At 36.2% G+C, this 11,404-nt stretch overlaps 1 protein-coding gene across 3 annotated transcripts in view; it reads left to right on the top strand.

Annotated features, from left to right (window-relative positions):
• PURA (purine rich element binding protein A) overlaps positions 1-10,825 on the top strand; it is a 30,457-nt gene extending 19,632 nt beyond the window's left edge. The window contains exons 3-4 of one of the 3 annotated variants that reach the window (XR_012160283.1): positions 7,340-7,405; positions 8,463-10,633. The gene's annotated coding sequence lies outside the window, so the exon portion shown is untranslated. Of the gene's footprint in view, positions 1-7,339 lie in introns of all 3 variants that reach the window. The other 2 variants (XR_012160282.1, XR_012160281.1) reach the window with 2 other exon arrangements.
• The last annotated feature ends 579 nt before the right edge of the window (positions 10,826-11,404 follow it).

Here is an 11,404-nt window from a genome sequence, read left to right on the forward strand (position 1 = left end):
AAATAATTATAGTTCAGCCATTAAGTAATCATGACCATGGTATAATTACAGGTTCAATGCCCTCAGGAGAGGGAGAAATAACACCTAAAACCAACCAGGTGATACTAAATTTAGGAAAAGAAGATTTCAGGAAAATGAGAATGCTAGTCAATCAGACCCTAACATCAAAAGGGATGAGAGTAAAATCCTTAGACTCAGCAAGGAGGGTACGTAGGTATCGCAAAAAGTCATAAACATTCAAGAAGGTGTGCATCGCCCTGAAGCTGAAAGAAAGCAGGGAGTCAAGACATAAATCAGTGTGGTTAAATGGCAAGGTATAAGAGTTACTGGAGTCAAACAAGTATTTTTTTGAAAATGGAAGTCTAACCCAAGTGAAGTGGATAGAAACCCATGGCAGGTAACATGTAAAAAGGCAATTAGGGTTAAAAGGGGTTTTGAAGAGCTGAGAGCAAATGAAATTTTAAAGTGTGTTAGAGGCAGGAAGGCTATGAGAGAATTTGGGTTCACTGAGGTATGAGGCTGCAAAAGGAACAACTAAGGAGGTCAAGGACATTGCAGAGAAGCTGAGTGACGACTCTGCATCAATTTCATCACAGAAGAGTTTGAGAGATACCTGAACTTGATCTACCCTTTAAGAGTACCTCATCTTCCTTATCTGAAAAGACCGAGGTGTCCAAAGAGGAGCTGCTGGAACAAACTAATAAATTAAAGCTCTGTTATGACCAAGATCAGAGCTCATCCAAGAGTTCTGAAGGAACTTGGGAATGAAATGGCTGAGTTGCTAACTAAAATAAATGCCTTATTAAGATCAGTATACTTGAGGACTAAACAGTAGTATCATAGAATCATAGAATATCAGGGTTGGAAGGGACCCCAGAAGGTCATCTAGTCCAACCCCCTGCTCAAAGCAGGACCAATTCCCAGTTAAATCATCCAGCCAGGGCTTTGTCAAGCCTGACCTTAAAAACCTCCAAGGAAGGAGATTCTACCACCTCCCTAGGTAACGCATTCCAGTGTTTCACCACCCTCTTAGTGAAAAAGTTTTTCCTAATATCCAATCTAAACCTCCCCCACTGCAACTTGAGACCATTACTCCTCGTTCTGTCATCTGCTACCATTGAGAACAGTCTAGAGCCATCCTCTTTGGAACCCCCTTTCAGGTAGTTGAAAGCAGCTATCAAATCCCCCCTCATTCTTCTCTTCTGCAGGCTAAACAATCCCAGCTCCCTCAGCCTCTCCTCATAACTCATGTGTTCCAGACCCCTAATCATTTTTGTTGCCCTTCGCTGGACTCTCTCCAATTTATCCACATCCTTCTTGAAGTGTGGGGCCCAAAACTGGACACAGTACTCCAGATGAGGCCTCACCAATGTCGAATAGAGGGGAACGATCACGTCAATATACAATATATCAATATAGTAAATATTGTACCTCTTTTTAAAAAAAATGTTACGGGTGAGCCTAGGAATTACAAACCAAAGACTCTTGCTTTAGTACCAGGTAGTCACATTGAAATGGTTCTGCAAAGGAAAATTGAACCTCTAATAATCTACTAGGATTTTTTTGAATGCGTTGACAAAATAGTGGGTAATGGAGGACTAGCTGACCTAATGTATTTGGATATTTTAAAAGCCTTGACAGTTCAAGACGCTACTAAGGAAACTAAGTATAGGGTGAGAGGTAAAGTAATATCGGGGAGCAAGGGGGCAGGTTATCTTCCTCGTTCTGGCCACTGTGTATCACTCGAGCAGCACAAAGTGGTCAGAATCCTGGCCCAAATTGGCCATCTGAGAATTCCCCCAGCCTGGGAGAGTCCTCAACTGGTATAAAGCGGTGTAGCTGGCTCGTATACCGGCTGCCCCCGCCCCCCCGACAGTGGGAGTGCAGTGTGCCTGTGTTTTGCCATTTCTCTACTGATGTATGTATAGGCCCTAGACTGCTCTCACTTTTAACTGCTTAAAAATCAGGAAGCCATATCAGGCTCCCTGACTAGATTATGGTGCAGGAGAGAATCTCAGTCCTGGAGGATGAGAAACTGGCTAAGGAAGAGAAAACAATAGGAAGGTACCGTTAGCTTTTATCGTAGGAAAAAGGTTAACAGTGGATGCCTCAAGGCTTCATATTAGAACCCGTGTTTAATATATTAACTAGGGCTGTCAAGCGATTTAAAAATAATAATCTCAATCGTGCTGTTAAACAATAATAGAATACCATTTATTTAAATATTTTTGGATGTTTCTACATTTTCAAATCTATTGATTTCAATTACAACACAATACAAAGTGTACAGTGGTCACTTTATTTATTTTTGATTAAAAATATTTGCACTGTAAAGAAAACCAAAAGAAATAGTATTTTTCAGTTCACCTAATACAAGGACTATAGTGCAATCTCTTTATCATGAAAGTTGAACTTACAAATGTAGAATTATGTACAAAAAAAATTGCATTAAAACCTAAAATAATGTAAAACTTTAGAGCCTACAAGTCCACTCAGTCCTACTTCTTGTTCAGCCAATCACTCAGACAAACAAGTTTGTTTACGTTTGCAGGAGATAATGCTGCCTGATTCTTGTTTACAATGTCACCTGAAAATGAGAACAGGCATTTACATGGCATTGTTGTAGCCGGCGTCGCAAGATATTTAGGTGCCAGATGCTCTAAAGATTCATATGTCCCTTCATGCTTCAGCCACCATTCCAGAGGACATGCGTCCATGCTGATGATGGGTTCTGCTCAATAACTATCCAAAGCAGAGCGGATTGACGCATGTTCATTTTCATCATCTGAGTCAAATGTCACCAGCAGAAGATTGATTTTTTTTTTTTTGTGGTGGTGGTGGTTCAGGTTCTGTGGTTTCTGCATCAAGTGTTGCTCTTTTAAAACTTTTGAAAGAATGCTCCACACCTTGTCCCTCTCAGATTTTGGATGGCACTTCAGTTCTTAAACTTTGGATAAAGTGCTGTAGCTATTTTTAGAAATCTCACATTGGTACCTTCTTTGCGTTTTGTCAAATCTGCTGTGAAAATATTGTTAAAAAGAACATGTGCTGGGTCATCGTCCAAGACTGCTATAACTGTGGCAGAATGTGAGTAAAACAGAACAGAAGACATACAGTTCTCCCCCAAGGAGTTCAGTCACAAATTTAATTAGCGCATTATATTTTTAATGAGCATCATCAGCATGGAAGCATGTCCTCTGGAATGGTGGCCGAAGCATGAAGGGGCATATAAATGTTTAGCATAACTGGCATGTAAATACCTTGCAATGCTGGCTACAAAAGTGCCATGTGAATGCCTTTTCTGACTTTCAGGTGATATAATTAAGAAGCAGGCAGCAATATCTCCTGTAAATGGAAACAAACTTGTTTGTCTTAGCAATTGGCTGAACAAGAATTAGGACTGAGTGGACTTGTAGGCTCTAAAGTTTTACATTGTTTTATTTTTGAATGCAGTTATGTAACAAAAAAAATCTACATTTGTAAATTACACTTTCACGATAGAGATTGCATTACAGTACTTGTATGAGGTGAACTGAAAAACACTAGTACTATTTCTTTTACCATTTTTACAGTGCAAATATTTGTAATAAAAAATCATATAAAGTGAGTACTGTACACTTTGTATTCTGTTGTAATAGAAATCAATATTTTTGAAAAAATCCAAAAATATTTAATACATTTCAATTGATATTCTACTGTTTAACAGTGTGATTAATCATGATTAATTTTTTTAATCATGATTAATTTTTTTGAGTTAATCGCATGAATTAACTCTGATTAATTGACAGCCCTAATATTAACTGATTATTTAGAAAAGAGGGTGAACAGTGAGGTTATTTAGGTTACCCAATTCTAGAGAAGGCTGAGGAGCTTAAGAAGGGTCTGGCAAAGCTAGGTGAATAGGCAGCATGAAGGCAAGTGGAATTCAATGCTGAGGAATGCATGCATGCGCGCGCACACACATAGCACAGCACAGTGGAAGAAATAGCTAGCAATACCTCGGGTGCATTGTTGGGCTTAAAAAAAATTAAGATGCATGAAGAATGGGATAGAAATTGGGAACACTATGCCACTATCTATGCACCCTTATCACCCTCTGGAGAGTCCTCTGTCAGACAGGGTATTGGACTAGGAAGACTACTAGTCTGATCTCCAATTTACTTTGTTACTCCAGTCTGTGGTGGTTAGGCCACAAGTAGATGACATTTTGTGTAAGGCACTTAGTGAGGCTATGTCCTCTGATGTACAACTCCTAGTTTGGGTTCTTCCCACGTATTAGCCCATGATCCTGATTTTTAATTGCTTGGCTTTTACTCCAGATTCTGAGCACTGTTATGAGGTCAGAGTGAATTAAACACTTAAAGTTTCATTGTTTTTAATACCATAGTTTAAAAGGTCTCCAGGGCTTTCCTGTTTGTTTGTTTGTTTGTTTGTTTTTCTTGATGAGGTGGCAGTTACGCATTGAAAGAATTTTTGGTTTAAAAAAAAAAAAAGCACAGATTTTTCCCCCCAAAGCATTAACTTCAATTTAATACTCCATATTTGTAGTTTAAAGTATATCATCCAGTTTGTAAAGTGATTTGGGTTCTGATCCTGCATATGTGCATTGAGCCCAGTGGGAGTCCCATGATGACCAAAGGGTTCCTTGGGGTTAGGCCTTTAACAGTTAAAGTTTTCATATTTGTTACATTTTAATCTGGGATTAGATAGAGAAATGCATATAGACAAGTCAGAAAAGATTTCTTGTGTTGATGATTGCATACCTGGCTAGTAATAGTGGTAATTCTTATTTTTCTAGGCTGTACATCAAATTATACAACTGCAAGGCTATTTTTATGTTGAGGTATTTTTAAGAGCAGGCGTTTAATTTGTAGTATGATTTTTTTCAAATGTATTAAGTCTATCTGCCTTTAAATAACTAGTTAGAGTATACATTTCAGTTATTGTTGCTGCTCTATAAATGAGGTTCTGTACTTGTGTACACATTGGGTTGAGCTTAATGTGAGTGTCAAAGACTTGAAGAGAGAAAAATGCTGTATATGTTATGTTTTTCTGCTTGTTTTTCATCATGGAAATACCAGGAATGTCAAGTCTTGTCTTTCCCATTTTACTGACTATGGGTCTCTGTAGGAGGACCCAGGTATATGGATTGGGGGCTCTCTCAGCTCTTAAATGAAGGCTGGGATCAGTAGAGAAAAAATATTCTTCTGTTTTTAAACACTTGGGAGGCACTCAGATAATACCATTATTGGGTCCATATAAATACCTAGATAGGTAGCTATAAGGGCAAGGATGTTGCCTCTTCAGGTGGTTTTCAGCTGTTCGATATCTGACATAATAAATAGGTTAAACTTAAAGATAAGTTTTAAGTAGTCTGAGTAAAAAAAAAAAAAACAAAGGCAGTTCCTTAATTGATCAGATTTCATTTCCAGATATCTGATACTGTAAATCTACTCAGTCCCTAACCATCCATAGTCTTCCAGGAAACACAAGGTAGACAAGATCTGAATTGTTAATATAAAAAATAGGTAGGGAAAGAAACTTTCATCTAAAAACCAAACTCTTTCAGGTAGTTGTCAGCCACCATAAAGATAAAGAAAAGGGTATAAATATTTCCTTTCCAGGTCTGCTTTAAGGCCAAGCTGCACTCTGCTGAGCTAGAAAGCCAAAAAAATAGAGAATCTGTTCTGGAGGGAATGTCATTTACTGGGGCAGACATGTATGCAGCAACTCTCTGCCCCTAATGCTGCAGCTGGGGGTAAAAATTGGGCAAATGGAGGCATGTCCAGTGGGTGAATATTCAAGGACCAAAATCAGTGTGGGAGGGAATCTACAGGCTGCAAGTACTAATTCCATCCCAATCTAATAACAACATGGTGTTGGGTACGTAGGTGTGCTGGAGTATATGTTTGGAAGAAGATTCTTTCCTGCAGACCCACTGTGCTTCAGCACATCTGAGTAAAACTTTGTTTGCTTGGGCTTTCCTCTGTGTAATGGTCTTTCATGGAGTTACATGTATGAAGGTAGCCATGAAACTTTATAAGGTCCAAGTTCTCTGCAGTTCTTGTCATGGCATATGTTCTCCCGTGCATGTGTATGTAACACCTAGTAAGATTAACGCATCTTGCGACTTAAATGTATAATCAACAAAAATGGCCAGTTTGTAAACAGGTGTATTGATGGAGTGTAATCCCTTCTGTAGTGCCATGGTATTTTGTATTTCAGCCACATGCATTCTTGTATCTTAAAAGGTACAATAAATAAAGAAATCTCTATTTGTAATGCCATTCACATACTTAGTGAGTTGGTTTACTGTAGCTGTTAAGTTTGTGTTTAGGAAGTTAAATGTAGTTGGTATTCAAGATGTCATAAACTTTAATCTTAAATTTTGACTACCAGAAAAGTTAAATGAGGATTTTTTTGTCCAAAAGTTTTATGTAAAGTTTTGTTTTCCCTTTGTATTTAGGTTATTTTTAAGCTGTTCTTTCTTTTTAGCCATGACACACTGTTCTGTTCCCTGGGAGTTTCTAGTCATCTTGACCTTATATTTGTAAATATTATTGAGAATATAATGCTATATGTAAAAATGTGTCTGTGGCTCATATACTATGTTTCTGTGGTTTGAATCAACCACAGAATTATGGAACTACTTGTATTTCAGTTAGATGTTAAACTTTTAACACTTCTCATGTCCAGTGTGGACCAACTCTTTATTTTTGGAAATAAATACGCATGTAAATAAAACAAAAGGGTTTATGACCACTTATAAGAAAATTCTTTATTTAAAAGTCAGATAAATTAAATACTGTATATTTTATGATATCTCATGTGGTGGGATGATGATCAAAATCCCAAAGGCTGAAATCCAAGTGGTTGTTGGGATGATGAGATACCATACTATGTACAAATGAATTTCTTTCAAGTAATTCTGAAAAGAGCATCAGTCTCCCAGGCTGTCTATCAGTCAAGCATCTTCCAGGAGTGCTAAATTAACTACAGTGGTTTGGAAAGTGGGGAATGAAATTCAGAAGAAGGCATACAGGGTTTGTTAGGTTTTTTTAAAGTCTTCTTTTTCTTTCAACATAAGGCTTCTGGTTTGGGGCACTTAATTTGCCAAAAATATTCTGTTGGAAGTGGGGTAGGCTAGGGGGTGGTCAGCAATTCAGTTTGAAACTGTCCTGTTTCTTGGGCATGTTTCTTCCGTCTGCCTGTAGTGTGAAATTCCTTAAACTATAGAAGTTTAACCTATGGAAATCAGGAACACAATGACATTTTTTTTTCTTCTCCATATAAACCAATATTTACCAGTAATCCTGTGTTTGTTTTTGTTTTTTGGCAGACTTTTACGAGTAAATATCGGTTTATTCCTGAAATCAGAAGCCCTAAACATACCTTTGTTTATAAGGTCAGTTGTCATTTCCTCTCTATCCTCCCCCATTTAATATAAATTATGTGATCTCTCAGGTAATTGAAAGATACAGTTTTCTTCCTAGTTTTCCTCCTCTGCACTACCGAAAAGGGAATTTACGGACCTAGAGAACGTCTATCGGTAATGTAGGTGTGAATTTACAGATTGTTGTTTAAAATTTCAAACTTTTTTGGAAACTTACTTTTCAGACTATAGGTGCTTAGGTAAACTGTGGTGGTGAGCGCTTATAGAAATCCCTAAAAATATATATAATTAGGAGACTGATATTTGACAATATCGTGTGTAGTTCTGTTCCCATATATTCATTCCTAGTCTTAGAAAGTACTTATCTCAAAGTATACACTAGAAAATGAAAGTTCTCTCTTGCAATAGGTAAAGGGGAAAAAACAGAATTTGAACAGGATCTTTTTTTAAACTGTTCACAAAACTATGCTTTGAAGTTGAGAGAAGAGTCAAACAGTGAAATGTTACACTTAAAAGGACATTGTTGGGTAGTTTAGACCACAAATTTAGGTTTTCTGGTTATTTTACAAAAAATTGAGTAGAAATACATTTGACAAAAATCAGTTTTATTCTTAAAAACCCAGAACAGGATTTGGAAGTATTTAAACACCTCTTTGTAATGTTTGCAACCAAAAACAACAGCATTGTGCTCATACATAAGAGACAGAAGCTAGCAAGGAATAGAAAATGAAGCTGACTAAACAGACCAGCCAAATTTCATTCTCCAAAACAGGTGAAAAGCAAAGAGTAAAAAAAAGGGTTTTAAAAAAATTCTTTCAATTTTAAGTATCTACAGCATTCATAATGCAAGACTATTTTCTGTAGTTATTCAGCTGAACAATGTCCCTTTAAGGAGATGCAGCACAATTTGCAAATTTTATCCTAGATGTTTTTCGTTATCTTTGCTGGTTTTGTGCTCTCAGTACAAATCAAAGCTCTTGCAACCTTTGTTGGAGTCCATGGTGACTGGAGTCTTCCAGCAGTAAGTACATTTTCTGAGCTGAAAACTACCTTTCCTCCCCTTTTGCAGCCTGTGTGGTTCTGACTGCTGGCAGTTCTGTAGTACAGCAGCTTTAATCTGAGCAATTGAGACTGGTCCTACATTATCTTCAGATGGCTTGAGGAGGACTTCTGTTCCCAGTCTGGTACTCAAATACTCCGTCCCACCTTGAGAAGTCACTTACTTTAAAAGGCAGTGATAGATTATTCTCTTTAGCACTGATGGAAAATTACATTACAAAGCAGCTTTATTATGATGAACCTTTCGTATATTCATAATTCTTGTGCAATCCCAAATTGGAGAAAAGAGCCTGTTAAAGGTATATATTACTCTAGATTTTTCTTACTGTAAATATTGTAATTTTATAATCCTGTCAATATTTTATTAATTTAGAAATATTTAACAAAGTTTAATCTGTGTTAGTTCAGATTTATTTAATGGTGTTCCACTTCTGTGGTTCCTGCTGCAGTCAGTATTGCATTATATTCTATGTAAGATTAACTTAAATAAAAAAAATTAACATTGATTTAAATACATCTCTCTGGGAGAAAAGTTTTGAGGTGAGTCTCTTCTTTGAAATGTAACACTTATACTCTTCAGTCCCAATGCTAAGGTAATTTAATGAAATATTACAGTTACAGATTTACAAAGCTAATGCAGCTAAACAACTGCACTTGGAACTTGTCATTTTAAAACTTGAGAATACTTGAATGTAAATGGCTCTTATCAGCCAGTTTTCAGTGAACAAGAATCTCTGCAATATCTGATGTATTGAAAATCAAAAAACTCTTTATAATGAGTAAACGGACACTGTACATCAGTTTTAAGTTTTTGTAAAAAACAGTATTTGTAAAGGCCAAGTTCAGTAGAAATGTTTTCATTATTTTAAAAAAACATTCTAATGAAAACAGATTTTTTGTTTGTTTGGCTGTATGCATTCCCCCTAGCGGTGTTTGCATCCCAAATATTGCAGCTTTGTGGTAATGTGCGTAAGCCAGAAAGCAACTAGAAATTGACTAGTTGCAGAACATTAAATCTTTTTCATTGTCCAAATTAAAGGCTCAAGCCTTTGCCCTTTAAAGTCAGTGGCAAAGCTTTCACAGAAACAGGATCAGGTCCTGAGTGATCACTTTCTTCATCTTCCTCAGCACTGATGGGGGAAATAAATTAGATTTTCTAAAATTCTTTGTTTTATTAACCTAAGGTTCTCTAAAGACATTTTCTTTTTAAAAACTAATTTGCATCTGATTTTTAACTCTTTAACAGTTTGCTTTTAAAATTTTCATGTTCTCTGCAGAATTATCAAAAGCGAAGTATTTTTTCCTTTCAGAGGCCAGGGAGGATTGATCTCTAATGTATTTGCAACATGACTCTCCTTAAAGGATCCAAAATATCTCAAGGTTTTTGTAGCAGGTGGTACTTTTGGGTTTACAAGTTAATCTTTATTAGAGATGTGCCAATATATGCTGCTTATTATAGTGTTGTTATATTTAGTCATTTTAGCTAACTTACAAATATATACTGTAACAGTATACTTTGTACAGACTTATTTAAAATTTATTTAAAAATTGAAATAAAGTAGGCAAAAAAATAAAGATGTTTATTTTTCATTTGACTATGTAAGCAGCTATCATTCTTTTGTTTTTAGTGTATCTGGGCAAACAATATCAGAACGATAAAATATTTTAGATGATAGGCCACATTTCAGAAACTCTGTGAATATGTGTATGTGTACCTGTATTGTATGTTGATAACTTAACTCTAGAATGCAAATAATGAAATCATACTCTTTTTACCATTTAGAAGAGAAGTGTTTCACATTTTGACTATATTTTCTCTGTTTTATGACAAAAAGGCATATATTTTTTGAAAGATGTTTATGAAGGGCCTGCCATCTGGCTTCTCAAGTAAATTTTTAAAATTCCAGAGTTGGGGTGATTACTTGTTTAGCCTTTGCTGATAGACCAAAGTCAGCTTTGACATCATATTGGAGTGCTGCTCAAATTTATGTTTTATGTCCTTTAAGTCAAAAAACAAAACAAGAAAAATCAAGATGTTAACTTCATTAAAAAACAAATTCCTCACTGTACAGTAGAATGGATATCTCTAATCACTGTTGTCATTAATAATAGATTCTTATTTTTTTGAATTACTTATTTAAAAGAACAGCAAGCATTGTATTTGCTAGTAAATATAAAGTGTTTACATGTAATTACTTAATAAATTATTTGATTTAAGATGGCTCTTATCAGTGCTGATTTTTAATGCAGAAAATTAATAATTTTTAGCTAATGTCTTTCAGCTCATGCTGTTCTTTAAAATCTCCTGAAGCAGTTTTTTTTCCCCCCAGTGCATCCGTTTGTTTTAAATTAAGTTCTGAGGAAGACAGAAAACATATGTTTCCCCAAGATTTCTGACAGGATTACTGTGTAACATTTTCCAACGTTATCTACGTCGTGATATTTCTCTCTCCTATCCAAAACAAATTATAATGCCAAAGTGGAACAGTATGCTAATAGCTGAAATATCGCCAACTAATGGTACTATGCAGCCACAGTTTTCACTTTGTGAATTCTGGCATTTTCTTTCAGCTGAAAGTGGCTTGTTACAAGTAAACATGTTTCAAGGTAATGAATTGTAAAGCCTGACACTGAGTGAGTTCAAACAGGACCAATGGAATGCTCCTTATATTCTTTCTCTGTTAAAACTTTGTGGGAAAAGTCACGTCTTGACTGGAGAGAGGGATGGCTAAAAGATAGTTCAGTCACTCACATCCTGAAGTGGCACGTAGCTGTTCTCTGGGCAATTGCAGAATTGCTGGGGAAACTCTCAAGAGGTATTCTCAGATGGATCAAAGTCATGGGCTCTCAGCTTGAGGGTTGCAAGCAAGTGCAGGGGTTCACCACCTTCCTCGCTTTCTTAATGCCTTAGATAAGTTCCAAAACATTTTTCTTGTAACGTGAGGTCATGGT

This window comes from Lepidochelys kempii, chromosome 8 (genome assembly GCF_965140265.1).
Source record: "Lepidochelys kempii isolate rLepKem1 chromosome 8, rLepKem1.hap2, whole genome shotgun sequence".
NCBI lineage: Eukaryota > Metazoa > Chordata > Testudines > Cheloniidae > Lepidochelys > Lepidochelys kempii.